Source organism: Ptychodera flava, unplaced genomic scaffold, assembly GCF_041260155.1.
Source record: "Ptychodera flava strain L36383 unplaced genomic scaffold, AS_Pfla_20210202 Scaffold_29__1_contigs__length_4469600_pilon, whole genome shotgun sequence".
Lineage (NCBI taxonomy): Eukaryota > Metazoa > Hemichordata > Enteropneusta > Ptychoderidae > Ptychodera > Ptychodera flava.
Genome location: NW_027248351.1, coordinates 350367 through 366424, shown reverse-complemented (window position 1 = coordinate 366424; position 16058 = coordinate 350367). Strand labels below are relative to the sequence as shown.

At 36.2% G+C, this 16058-nt stretch overlaps 1 pseudogene; it reads right to left on the bottom strand.

The window, feature by feature from the left end:
- Positions 1–1853: 1853 nt before the first annotated feature.
- LOC139127184 (bifunctional purine biosynthesis protein ATIC-like) lies at positions 1854–15827 on the bottom strand (annotated as a pseudogene).
- Positions 15828–16058: the final 231 nt, after the last annotated feature.

The window sequence follows — 16058 nt, the reverse complement described above, 5'->3', positions numbered from 1 at the left end:
CCACCTTGCAATGCTGATGTAACCACCTTGCAATGCTGATGTAACCACCTTGCAATGCTGATGTAACCACCTTGCAATGCTGATGTAACCACCTTGCAATGCTGATGTAACCACCTTGCAATGCTGATGTAACCACCTTGCAATGCTGATGTAACCACCTTGCAATGCTGATGTAACCACCTTGCAATGCTGATGTAACCACCTTGCAATGCTGATGTAACCACCTTGCAATGCTGATGTAACCACCTTGCAATGCTGATGTAACCACCTTGCAATGCTGATGTAACCACCTTGCAATGCTGATGTAACCACCTTGCAATGCTGATGTAACCACCTTGCAATGCTGATGTAACCACCTTGCAATGCTGATGTAACCACCTTGCAATGCTGATGTAACCACCTTGCAATGCTGATGTAACCACCTTGCAATGCTGATGTAAGCACCTTGCAATGCTGATGTAACCACCTTGCAATGCTGATGTAACCACCTTGCAATGCTGATGTAACCACCTTGCAATGCTGATGTAACCACCTTGCAATGCTGATGTAACCACCTTGCAATGCTGATGTAACCACCTTGCAATGCTGATGTACCACCTTCAATGCTGATGTGACCACCTTGCAATGCTGATGTAACCACCTTGCAATGCTGATGTAACCACCTTGCAATGCTGATGTAACCACCTTGCAATGCTGATGTAACCACCTTGCAATGCTGATGTAACCACCTTGCAATGCTGATGTAACCACCTTGCAATGCTGATGTAACCACCTTCAAAGTAATGAAACCTGATGATGTAGAAAAGTATGCCTTTCCAAGTCAAGATTTTGTGTTTGTACCAAAACCATATTCATAACTTTGAAACATTGTCACAAAAACGATTGCAGTTTTAACTCTATAAATCAATACACAGTGAAGATAAAGACACAGATATTTTAATATTTTATTCATATGCAAGCCCTTCATCAGACCATATTATAAGATACTTTACAATGCTGAACAGTGTTCAACTATCAGCTTCACAGTTTGTAAAATTAGTTCATCACCTGCTATTAATCTGTTATCAGCAAATTTGTCAAAATATTTAGGTCCTTGATATCACATTTAGTACAATGTATCTAGAGCTTCAGAGCTTGTACACAGATTCCTCAAACATCTTGTCATTTGTACACTTACCAATTATTTGCCTTATCACCAGCCAGTCTGGTGCAGTGTATCCTGGATTGTTGTCCAGCTCCTATTCCAATCCATCCTGAGCATAGCAGACAGAGTTGGACTGTGTGTATTTCAATGCTATGGTGGCTACAATCAGATCCCTGATGGCAGACTCTGGCAATTGGAGATGAAACAAAGATAAGTCTAAGACCAGTCCGTCTGTAGTGACCACAGAGTCACATGACCAGTAACTCAACAGTGATTCGATCTAAGTTAGTCATCCAATCTTCACTGATCAATATGCATACATGTAGTATCATGTTATTTTTTGTTAATTTAAATCATTGACTCAATAGCAATGGTGTGAGACATGTAACGATGTTGATATTTGATATAAAGAAGTATGTATTATTCTAATGTAATTTAATATCTCATCTTAAAACATCAGTGCAAGTGTACCTTATATCTCTATGGTCTAGCTCTGGTACTGGCTCTACAATGGGATCAGGGTCCATACACTCAAAGTGAGTTAAATTTTGCAGAACTTTCCATGGACTTTTTCAGCAAATTACAAGGAGCTTTCGAGGTTGAAATTAATATTTTGATACATTCATCTTATACTTCATCATTTTTATTCAACATTTTGCAGTCAATTTTATGATATGACTGATCAATACATTTTTCAAATTTTACTCACATCTTTCTTGTCTGTTGCAATGTTGGAACACATTTTTTGTTTCTGACTGCATAACTGCATCTCAGTTTCATCTGTAGACCAAACAGAGTTCTCGTTTCCATGGTAACAGGCTCATAATCTGTATCCATCTTCAAGGAAGGATGAGACAAGATACTGATGAGATGGGGAAAGGAGGAGGGTGATGATAAATTGGAAATAACAATGAAGGAAAAATAAACTGGATGGAACTTGGCATACACCCTTACTGTAATTATTGTTAATATCAGTGTTTATATTCAGGTTGGTGATTCACAATGTACTAAGTGGGTTCATGAACATTCAATTGTAGCAGTCAATGGATATGGTAATGGGAAATTTCTCAAAAAAGAGGCAGTGTGCCAAAAACAAAGTAACTGGCTGGACCATGCTGTGAGGGCAGACTTCAAAACCACTATTCTCACCTCTAGCTCTAGCATAGGCCTTAGCAAGCGGTGTCAATGATGACATCATATCATCAACCATACACAACTTAGCTTGCTCTGCAGACAACTCTGTACCAACTCCAGCTCCTGTCAAATTAAATTACAGCAATACATCAAGAATATCAGATACTACATATTGTACAAAATGATTCAATGGCCCTGTCACCCATATTCCCTCTCACACAATCTGTAACACTTCAATGTTCCAACTTCCTATCCAAAGAACTATCCATTTGATAACCGACATTTACTACTTATGTCATAAAATCAAAGTTTACTCTGAGCATTACAAATCTATTTTATTGAAACCTCACTTTAGAGAACTTTGGTAAATATATTAACAAATATTAAATGATTGACTGAATTGTTAGGTCGTACTGTTCTTATGGAAAACTATGAGATACAACTGCTTCTGATGTGATATGACTGTTTCAACAGCAAGTAAACTTTAAAGCTGTACTAAATAGCTTACCGGCAGGACTGACATGTTTGAATGATGCAGCAGCCGGCAGATTGAGGGCAGCCTTCAATTCTTTCACCAGCTGCCATGAATTGAATGCATCACAGAGATTGATAAACCAGGTGCTCCATTTAAAACTGTCATGGCAGAGAAAATAACAACAATGGTGAGAAAACCATAGTCCATCACATTGATAGTTGATACTCAACTGACACAGCAACACTGCAAGCATTCATCGTACTTACTCACTCCACGGAGGTTAATCTAAACCTTGGGACTTGTTTACACATTGTTGAACATCATAATAATCATGTTTGAAATGAACAGGTACTGGTTGGTTTATAAACAAAACATAATATGAGGTTATTATGAAAATACCGCAAAGGATGCACGAGGACATTGGCGCAGTGTATCACCCGACGCAAAGCCGAGGGCAATGCCCAGCGCCAATGTCCGAGTACATCCTTTGTGGTATTTTTGCGATAACCTTATTATTATACATCTTACATCCGTGACTGGGGCATCAAAATGTCAGAGTAATGACCGTTTTCATGAAATGTCAACAATTTTTATTCCGATTTATAGCGCAAGTGTGGATGATATCTCGGACACGCTTCTGCAAGTTCTGGATAGTGTGTGTGCACTATACACGTACCTACAGAGTGCGCACGAGACATGTTCTGGCACACGTCCTATGGGTCCCTTGAAACTGTTCAACAGTAAACGTGCTGTACAGCTGCAGGGGACGGGGTGCCTTGAAACCATACCTGTTACGAAATGGGCGTTCTGTACGGCTTTTTTAGCGCATGTAAAATTCTATTGTTCTTGATGGCAGATGTATAATAATACTCTAAATTATTTGCTACCCGGCTTCTAACTATATTGTCAGAAAGAGTCTTAATCTCATTTTAGATTTTGTCATCACCAGATTACAGGGAATGTACCTTCATAAAATATTTTACAGAAAGATTTTTGATGAAAGTTCAGATCTCATCACTACTAGATTTCACATCTCACCTTTGACTGGCAGTTCAGGCAGTGTTGTATACAGCTGTGCAGGGGCTTGGTGTGGTTCATACCGTATCTCAGTGGTAGTTGTGATACACCCTGGCTGTACTCTTTTCTGAAGTAATTAGAGATAGCAGCATCATACTCAGCTGTGTGGTTGAATGCCTGCAACACAAAACATAACGATGAAAGGCTATAAGAAGACCAAGAACTTTGTGATCTATCTAAACCCTGAAATCCATCTCAGGGATTGAAAAACAGGCCTTTAATAAAATGCACTGAATATGTCAAACAGTAAAAAGCTGTGAAACCTAAAGAAAATTGAGATATGTCAAAATTCAACAGGAATTCGCCACTTTTCTGAAATCTTAAAGTACATGCCATCTGTGAAATGTAGTGTCCTGATTTTGATTGCAATACTGACCTTGACAGCCAATGTTTTACGCATATCCAGAGTTGTATCATTGTTTTCTGATTTGGACATTTCATCAGCAATCCTGAAACAGATCAAATGACAAGACTATATCTGCTGATTTCATCACAGAATACACATCCAGGGTAGTACAGGACTGTCTTATTGCTGGATTTACATGGCTACTGGTCAGACGACTGTCATATAGCTCCTTGGATAATATTATCATGAGGAGCCTTTAACTTAGTTGTCATTATCACTAGGATAATATACTGCAATAATCCTGGCCATAGAAGAGCACCCTGAATTGGACTGCTTAGCTCCTCAGATATTATTATCATTATGACTGCTCAACTTACTTGTCATAATCACTTGGATATCACACACTACCCCGGTATAGCGATTCTGCCTAAATAAGAGTGTTCTCAATTTGGCCTCTTAGCTTGCCAGGTAAACTATCGTTACGACTGGTCAACTTACTTGTCATAATCACTAGGATCACATACAACAGTGACCCTGGCGTGGTTCTTGGCTGCAGCTCTCAGTAGAGTAACACCACCTGTCAAGTGAATAGCCACACATCAAATAAGTCCAACACCCCTTTAAAGTGCCGTGTTGGTATGATCCAATCCTCAATATCGGTATTATTGCACCAAAATGGATGGACTCTCAGTGCGATTGTTATGGTATTCAACATCACATTTTGAAACTCTGTAATTATTTTGCTAAAAGGTAAAAAATATCGGCAATATGGAGTGTTTATAGAGTTGCTGATATTTATTTAAATGTCCCGTGTACAACAATGAAAATACCAGGATGTAGAGGTCATGTAAGGTCATCAGATCAAGTGACAAAAACACACTGGCATTGATTGATGTCATTGGTAACATGATAAGTTAGCTACACAAATCACAGTATTAGAGCAATGTGAAATATGACAGATAATGAAGACATACCGATATCAATCTGTTCCACTGCATCAGAGACAGTTACACCTTCCTTGGATATGGTCTTTACAAATGGATACAAATTACAAGCTACCAACCTGTCAACAAAGGAAAGTTTGTTACAATTGACTTATTTTTGCATGACAAAAGGGCTTTAATATTTCATTTGTTTTCTTTCAGGACATAAAAGCAAAAAAAATGATAACGCGCACCCTGCTTCAAAACATCTTGGCAATCAAGACACCTTTGTCCATATTGAGAAAACATTCTAAAGCTTGTTTACAAGTAGACTAGAATTTTTCTGCATTTAAGACATCTCCTTAAAACTGGTTTATTTTCTTATGGTACATGGATTTCACTATACAGTCAAACCTTTCAACAAGGGCACTATTGAAAATGCAAAAAAGTGTATGTTCTCAGTTGAGAGATGTTCTCAGAAGCCATATAAATATGCACTCAACTTGTAAGTAAAAATATTTCTACATTTATAATAATAATAATAATAATCTTTATTACCCTTAATCATAATAATATTACAATTCAATGATAAATGTACATCTGAGTTGTGCTGCGATAAAGGGTAAATGGAAACGGGGGTAAATGGAAACGGAAAATAGCAAATGCTAGTCTAGTCCGTTCCCAAAGCCATTTGATGTTAAAGCAAGGAAACGAAGAAGAAAAAGAAAACTGAAGTATATCGAGGGTAGTGTACATGAAAGTAGTGGATTGCAAAGTAACCTAATTGTAACAAAGTAACTAAGTGAATAAAAGAACAACTACATAAATAAATATATAACTAAATAGATACATTACGAGTAAGTAGAAATGCGTAAAAAAGAAAACGATAAGAGAGAAAAAAAACGTATATAAAATATATATATATTTAAATATGATATACATATATGTAAAGTTGAATATAACTCTTCATCACTTAAAAAAACCAAAAAAAAACAATCGTGTAAAAGTAGACTTGAAAGTGCTAAGTAACTAACTAAGTAAATAAGAACAACTACATAAATACATTACGAATCAGTAGAAAATATGTAAAATAAAATAAAAACAAACAACACAAAAACAAAATGTATAGTGATATATCTATGATATACATATTTGTAAAGTTGAATATAACTCTTCGTCATGTAAAACACTAACCGTGTATGAGGAGACTTGAAAGGGAGTGTCTGAACGAACTTCTAGTGGTTTTTGTTTTAATTTGTTTAGGTAATGTATTCCAATAGATGCAGCCTGTATATGATATCGAGAATTTACCCAAGGAAGTGTTGACACTTGGGACATAAAGGTTACCATTAATTTTATGACGAGTACTGTAGCAATGAGAAGGCAACTGACAGTAGTGTGTAAGACTGTGTGGCAAGTTATTATTTATAAGATCATACATGAATGTACTGATATGTAATTTATGTAATTTGTATATATCGAGAATATTAAGTTGTTTGAAAAGAGTAGCTGAGTTTGCTGTGAAGTCACTGAAAGTTATAGCTCTGACTGCCATTTTTTGCGAAAGAAAGATACTATTGAGATGTGAGGGATATGTTGAACCCCAAACTTCAAGACCATAAGTGATGTGTGGTAGGATGAAAGTTTTGTATAGAAGAATAAGGATATTGCGTGGTAAAAAGTGTCTCAATTTGAAAAGGATGCCAACCTTTTTCCTGATAGTAGAATTAATCATTTTAATGTGCTTTGACCATTTAAGATGTCTGTCCATTTGAATACCTACAAATGATGTCACTTCAACCTCATTGATAACTGTATTATTGATGTGTAGAGTACCATTCAAGAAAATATGTTTGTTATGATTTCTGAAGACAATGTAATTTGTTTTGAGGTAGTTTACAGTAAGTTTGTTAGCCCTGCACCAGTCCACTACAGTATTGAGGTGAATGTCGACAGTATTTAAATTTATATTAACTTGGTTAGCAGGGAAAGTATGAAATAGATTGGTATCGTCAGCAAACAATCTAAAATTGAAGTATGTGGAGGAACGGGCAATGTCATTGATAAATAGTAAGAATAGGGTAGGTCCAAGGACAGATCCTTGTGGTACTCCACATGTAACATTAAGGAATGATGAGGCATTATTATTGACAGAGACTAGTTGGGATCTATTGTGTAAGTAATTTCTGAACCAAAGTAAAGGAAGACCTCGAGTACCATAGTGAGAACGTTTAGAAAGAAGAATTTCATGATTGATTGTATCAAAAGCTTTAGAGAAGTCAAGGAAAATACCAAGTGTAACTTTGCCATTATCAAGTTGTTTGATAAGATAATTGATTAGATTTACAATTGAAAGTTTTGTGCTGTATTTATGACGAAATCCATATTGATGCTCATATAAAATATTGTTTTTTCTATGTACTGAATTAAGCGTGCATTGACAATTTTTTCTAGAATCTTACTTAACAGGGGCAATACTGATATAGGTCTATAATTTCCTGGATCATCTTTTGTGCCTTTTTTAAAGATTGGTGTGACTTTGGCTATTTTTAGAGATTGGGGGAAAATTCCAGTCTGAAATGAAAGATTAAATATATATGCCAAGGGTTTTGATATTATAGCTGCCCCATCAATTATAAGTCTGGCTGGCATTTTGTCATGGCCACATGCCTTTTTGGATTCAGGGTGCAGATGATGTTATGAACTTCAGATTGTGTAGTGGAGGACATAAAAAGGAATGTGTTGTGGGTTCAGTGAGGTAACTATTAAAGTTTTTATGAGGAGAATCGATGTTGTTGGCAAGGTCAGGTCCAATGTTGACGAAATAATTATTGAATGCATTTACTATGTCAGGTTTTGCTAACAATGTATTATGCACTCCATTTGTCAGTACTCGTAGGCTGTCTGGCAAGGTATTTTTAGCCTTTTCCTCATGACTTCCGAGGACTTGCTTGATAGTTTTCCAAATTACATTGGTATTACCCTTGTTTTCCGTAAAAATGCTGTTGTAATACATTTGTTTAGCTTTCTTGAGAACAGTAGACAACACATTTCTAAATTTCTTATATCTATCAACAACAATGACATCAAAGTTTGATTTGAGCACTTTACTATACAATTTGTGTTTTGTATTAATTGATTTTTTAATTGCATTAGTGACCCATGGTTTCCGGTTTTTCTTTGTACTGCGAATTTGTACATTAATGGGAGCATGTCTATTGCACAACTCATCGAAAACACTCTGAAAATTATTATATGCTTCATTTGCATCCTTACAGTTATAAACTCGATCCCACGGAGCATGAGTTAGATCTTCACAGAAGCGAGTAGAATTGAAGAATTTGTAATTTCTATATGATACTTTATACTGTTTTGAGAGATTTGTTGTCATATTTTCTATGACAATAAAAACTGGAAAATGGTCAGAAATATCTGTAATTAAAGTACCGGCATGAATTGGATACTGTATAATATTAGTGTAGATATGGTCAATTAATGTTTCAGATGAGCTGGTCACTCTGGTAGGTGTAGAAATCAACTGGTGAAAACCAAGGCATTCAAGAGATGTAAAATAGGAATTAACATTAGTTGTATGTGTTCTGGCATCTATATTAAAATCTCCCATTAAAATACATCTAGTTTTATCAAGTTTGAACGTATTTAGCACATCAAGCAGACTAATCTGAAACTCAGAGATATCGGTATTTGGCTTTCTATAGATGATTCCTATTATTATTTTAGTATTATTGACTGATATCTCCAACCAAAGAGACTCTGAATGTATCACATTCTTTTAATCAATTTATAAACTAATGATGAGTGAATGTATGCCCCAACCCCACCACCCCTACCTGATTCTCGTGAACTGACTTCTAGTGTGTAGCCTTGTATACTATAAAGACTTAGATTATCAGTGTCCCAAACCTCTGAAATGCCTGTTATTGCAAATTGAGAGTGAATGATGTCTTCATACAGTAGCTTTAAGCTGTCAACATTTTTTTGTAGAGATCTGATATTGACATGATATTGATATTTGTCTAACAAGTCACTGATAGGTGTCCAAATCAGAGAAATACCCTCACTGACAGGTTTCCTGGTGTTTTTGTAGTAAAAAATGACAGAAACCTACTTGACATATTGGAATCCTTGTTTATCCATATCTCCACGGTCAGATTCCATGTCTCTTGCCAAGATACCTGCAGACAGACACAATCACAGAGTGAAAATGGAGAAATGAGATCCCAGTTCAGCTCTCACTATCAAATAATCAAATAAGTTGTGTGAATTCTCACATTTATTTTTTTGCTGGTGTCAGTTTGTTTTGTTGCAGTTGTTAAACCATTATTGTATTTATAAGATCCCGAAGTGGATAGGATTTTTAGAGGCTTTACTTAAACAGGAACTTCCCCTATAAAAGCTGGATTATCGTAATCTATGCAAATGTAAAAAAGCCACGCTACAGATCGGATGTAGCTGTTTGGTCCAAGAATTCCATAAGTTTGCCATGTTTCAAGCATTCATTGTCATTGAATCTTGCATATGATGTCTGTAATATATAGTGACTAAACTTGAGTCGAAAATAAACTGAAAAAAACCACAATTATACGTTGTTGCTCACATTTGATCAGAATTAGTACATACCAGTATGGGTACCAAAGATCAACAATAAGTGTTGTTTCTATCTGTTCAGTGCAGGAAAATTCTACGTTGATGTTATGACAATGATTTCTGCACAGTACAACCAGAAAAACAACAAGAAATATTTAAACCAGAAAAACAAGAATGACAAAAGTAAATAAGGTCTGAAACTTTAGGTACTGGAGGTCAACTTTAGCAACATGCATAGCAGAGAATGTTTCAACACAGCTAGTCCCTCTTAGTTTGAGCAGGTCTGTTAATATGTAACAGTTCATAAACAATGACAGGAAATGACTCAAGGTCAGTGGAGTAGCCTGTTTCAGTCATTGGCATGCCACCACTCCTGCACATTTGCAGGATTTCCCTTTTTCTTACCTCATTTGCATATTTTTGACACTGACATGTTCATTTGAACAACGTCACATCTCAACCCCTGGGTGTACCTGTACATTAAATACTGAGATGGTCAGTGTGGCGGTTTGGGAGCCTTGTGTGTGATGGACATACATCCGCACATACATACACACACACACACACAGACATACAACGCCACCAACTTGCCATATAAGCTCTTTTTGGTATTTATATACATACCAAATATGAGCTAAAAGTGCTCCATTTATTTTCAAAATGTGCTCCCTGCCCAGTGTATGCAAATGGATGCATCATCAGTAATCCCCCTAATGTGTGCCAACGTCCTGTAACTTCCCATTTAAGATGTATCTTTATTTAAAGTCATAATGAAGCTATACCAAAAAGATTGTGCCAAATTTAGAAAATATTCCTCTTCACACAGTCCCAATATTTTAAATAAACTGCCACATCTTAATGAAGATAATAAAAAATAAACAGAGATGTTGATGACATATCATGGAATTCCAGTGAATTTTCTGACATAGTTCATTGTTACCTCCATGAACAGCTGGATGCAGTGTTTTGACACGACCTCCCAACATCTCTGGAGCACCAGTCACGTCTGATACATCACTGAAATCATAAAATACACAATAATTTACTGACATCTGATACATCATTGAAATCATAAAATACACAATAATTTACTGACATCTGACATTACTGCGTTTGAGGTTAATTTTAAGTTCATTGAGGGGATAAAACATTTTCACACCAGCTTATTTTTATGTCAGTTGAATTTTTTGATATTTTATTATAGTTAGCACAATGGCAGCCATCTTGAATTTCAAGCATCAGTGTTGGATTTGTTTCTCTTAGACAAAAATTTTGTGCAGTCTGTGATTTTTATTCAGATTTTGAATGAACGTAGCACAGATTGAACACAAGTTTTAAATCGGTAAATTTTGAGGTGTTCTGCCTAAATTGACATGACAGAGAAAAATGAGATTGTATTGGAATAAAACCAACCTGACAGGAATTCCTGCATCCCGTATTGCCTTAGCAGTACCACCAGATGCAATCAGTTTTAATCCAAGTTTATGAAGTTTTTCAGCAAACGGTACCAAGCCTTGTTTGTCTGAGACACTCAATAATGCTGTAATGTAAGAAAATAATAATGTGTTGAATAAAAACCAGATTTCATTGTACCAAGCAATACATCCTTTGTATTAAATCAGATATCCTGTGATGATATTAGATTTAATTAAAATAATTATATTTGTCCAAACTTTGTGATAGGTGACAACAAACATTATATCCTTGTGTCATGGAGTATGAGACAAAAATACAATATCTAATGTCACTCTTTTTTGTTTTTTCAAAGTCATTTATTTCAAGACTAAAGTTGATATGTGCCACTGCTAAGTTATTGGTGTGTTTTAGGATGTCTTTTAATCTGCTACTGAAAATATTTAATGTCACACCTTCAACCTCTATTTCTAGCTAGTGTACTTTACGTTTATCCAGCAAATGTTTAAAAAAATGTATAAATGTGTCACTTTTCAGTCTTGACATAAATGACACTTGAAGTAACACTAAAATATACACAACTAAATTATTTCAGCTGCAATAATGAATTTGAGCAAAGTTCTAACAGGACATGTTGAAACAAGAGTGTGAAAGAACAATTTGATTCATTCTTCTAAATACTATATTCCTGAATCGACTTCTTGTTATGTAACATACAGCAGTATAACCAATGAGGTCGGTTTTTACATGTATTCATGGAGTCAGCTCTTGTATTTGAATCAAGTGCTAAGTAAAACCTTATACAACTTAAAAAAAATAAACTTAAAAACTGAAAACTTTCCTATACAATGGTTATGATTTTTATTGAAGCTATAAAGTATGCCAAATACTCATTTTGTAAATTTTGGGGACAACAAACATCAGTTGTCAATCAAGTTTTGTATAGTTATTTTGTAACAAACTAGTTTCACAAAACAAAATTCAAGGCACGGTGACTGCATCGCTATGCTTGAATTTAGGTCTGCCACCAATCAGATCTCAGCTAGACAACAAGCAAGTTACGACATCAAGTTCCGCGTATTAATTGCTTTTATATTTCCGAAAGTATATGAGTATCAGCCTCAAAATAATCATGAAAAACAAACGTCACTGTCAGTAACAGATATTAGTTGCAGACTACACCCAACACAGTCGACTCACGAATGTACCCAAGTACATTCAGGCACAGACTCGTTTTTTTATACGCTAGAGGTAACGCTATCATTTGCGATTTTAAATTTGCTTCTTTGTCGGTAAGTGTCATTTATTTTCTGTTTTTTGTGATATTCCGTACAGTTCGTACTTGTGGTGTAAATTTTCTATGAAAATGTTAAATAACGCTAGGAGAGCATATTCTCAGATTTTTCGTAAACTAACAGGTTTTCAATATAGTCATGTTCAAAGTAATACTCCACTATTTGTTAATCCCCATGTTTTAACCTTTGAAGAAATACTTAGGAACAAGTCATACAGTTTTCTGAGCAGATTGCATCTCTGTAGTAATGTGATTGTGTCCTCTGTACTGTACATGTCAATTTCTTCAAATAGTTTGTTATGGAATGTTTGGTGTCAAAGACTATTTTAACTTCTAGTGTTTTTCTTATCTTTATCCGAAATAAACAATAATAATAATAACTAGCTGTAAATTAAATAATAACAAAGAAATTAGTTCTGTCTTGATGAGAACATTACTGAAATCGTTTTGGAAAGAGGTTAGAATTTTAAATGAAAATTAATTGTAATTAAATTGTTGTAAGGCTCATTTCTAAAATAATCACATATACTTCCGATAAAATTTACAAAGACAGTTGGGTAGTTCTCTTGAAAGACGATATTCAATATCGTGTACATCAGAGGTCTGCAGTCCTTGACTGCAGTTAACTGAGATCGTCCTTGAATTGAAAAAAATTTTGTTTTTTTTTTGGTTTTTTTTAATTATTGGACACATTTTGTGATAACGCTCGCTCAATGACTGAGTCTATACATGAATTATATAAGGAGCTTGTTGTTTTCTTGATCGACAAAATCAATGGACGGAAAACAATTTGTCCATACATGTTGGAAACACACCGGATATGTGTGAAGGATTGTGAATCGATTTGACCTTGCTGCGAATCCGTAGCCTCTACCACTCGGGTAGGTTGGTCATTGGAGTGGTAGGGCTACGATGTGTAATACGCAAATATCGCACAGGATACGGCCTTGGCCAGAAATTTTCAAAGGCACAAATTTGACATAACTTTTCAAAAGGGACCGTGTCCGGTGTTCATATAACCTACCCGCTCAATAATTACTCGGTATTTGTCATTTTTCTCTCCTCCAAATGGATTTTTCGCAGCAAGACCGACGATCGCCTTGCATCATAACCGCCATCTTGAATTTAAAGCTGCTTGACCCATGACGTCATGCAAGTCTCGCAAGTTCCCGTTCCTACTTCATTTGCATTCAGATATCAACAAACAACACGTGCGCTGACTAGTATTGCTGTCTCAGCATTGTCGGCTACGTTATGCGAATTTTCGCGTGGTAAAAAGTGAATGAATAGAAAGCAAATTACTTTTAACTTCAAAAATTGTGAATAAATATGTAATAAGTTTATAAATAAAATAAATATGTTGAATGACACTAAACTTCTCCAACTATTATCCATCATGCAAATTATGTTAAATTCCCCAGAGAAATTTTACATTATAGATCATGATGTTCTCCATCACATGTAACACAAAATAAATGCAATGATCCTTTTATTTACCATATCGTAATATTAAACAAACTTGGTAGAGCTGATGTGTGGAGTTGCCCTTATTTTCCTTTACATCTTTCACATTTTCTGTTTTATGAATGCCTTCCAATGGAGACTTGTCTGTAACCTTTTGCTCTCTCCTCAAAGACTTCTCCACAGTTCATACATTTGACCTCCATAATGTTTCTGAACTTGAACTGAACTAACACCCTAACTTCTTACTAAATTTCAAATGAAGGACCACTTATTATTATTAATCCAATAAAAAATAAAGACTTGTCATCATCATTACTGTCCGCATGTATGGGGGTACAATCAGATGTAAATATGGTAAATAATGACGGTGATATAACCGAGCCTTGAGGCGAGCCGGTATTTGTCAATCGCACATGCGATCATATTGAATTTACCTTGACAAACTGTGGCCTCCCAACCAAAAAATCTGCAACCCACCAATAAATTAACTGCCTGTATACTGACATATTTTTCAATTTTCTGATTAATAAGTTTGGTGAAATAGTATTAAATGCATTTGAGAAGTCCACAAATAAAATTCGAACAGATGCATTGGAAGTATCAAGGTGTTGTGTGAGGGTATGTAGAAGACAGAGAACTGCGTCTTCCGTACTCCTGTGTTGGCGGTAAGCAAATTGCAGTGGGTCTTGGTACGGTAATGTTTGAGAAACCAAATATTTTAGGAGGATTAACGACTTAAGATGTCGTTATGTGCGCCGCATTATACAATTATTTTTATACAACTATTTTTATACAATTATGTTTATTTATAAAACAAAAGACTCTTTCATAATATGCATGTCAAGCCCCCTCCCCCTTCCAAATTTAAAAAAAATGAAATATAAAAAAGTGCAAAAACACAACTCATTCCAAATTTCTTTTCTTTTATTTCCTTTTATTTACAATATTTACATTTCCGGGGTTTTTTGCGAAAATACGCACAACGTTGCCGACAATGCGAAGTGTGAAAGACGATGGTCGAGCGTACGTGTTGTATGTTTACTAGAACGGGAACGTGCGAGACTTGCATGACGTCATGGGTCATGCAGCTAAAATTCAAGATGCGCTGACTTCAAGGCGATCGCCGGTAACAGTTGGAAAAACCCGTTAAAAGTAGGTAAACTTGAGGAATACCGAGACATCTTCCGATGGATAGATGCTAAATGGACTTTGGACCAAGTCTATGGAAATTATTTCTGTAAAGATCGAAAATTGGCGTTCAAATTCGCGCCGTTCGAAATTCCGTGCGCATCGGCATAGTGCATGTGTAATACTATCCTGTGCGATATTTCAGTTCTTCACATCGCAGCCCCCACTCCCAGCAGAACACGTCAAGGAGTGGCAGGGCTCGTTTTCGCAGCAAGATTTGACCATGACTGAATGAAGTGGCTTTTGTTTCACATAGGGCGAACAGAAAGACGAAAAGCTTGACTGATTTTTTTTCACATTTCAGATAGGAAATCTAATTCTACATAAGCACCACAAGATCGGCAAATTTACGGGTGATCATCGACGGTATCCTGGGCATGGATAGTCGGTGACAGCTTCATTCAGCGAACTCACCACGTGGGTAACACGCTTGGGAAATACGGAGTCATGCCTCGTACACTAGCGGGCCAATGCATAGCGTCCATGAAACAACTAATATCTCGCTTGAGAACATTAAAAAAGAGGTAAATTGCCGTCATCAAGGTTCTCGAACTTAAATGCACTAAAATTCCGACAGGATATGACAAATGTCAGCGACTGACCTGAGAAATTTCGCCACCGACTCAGACGTGACTTACCTAGCTGATTTGCCGCCATTGTTGTTTAAGCTATGACCTTTGACACATGTTTTCATTGGAAAGTATTTCCGCGGGAGTTTCAAGCGTGACGTGACTCGGCTTGCCCAAGCTCTCTTTCTGTTTTTCCATCATGATAAAATGACCAAATCAATAAAAAGGATATACATACAAAGGGACAGTCCGATGACAGCCCCCGAAGTGCAGTCTGGTTAATCGAGACTGTTGTAGTGAGTACCGACCTGGACGGTGACAACATGTATGTTTCATGTAGCCCTGCGTACAGGTCTGTGTGTTCCCGGCGTTACACGGCCTCCACCAGGCCGTGCAACGCCGGAACACACAGACCTGTACGCA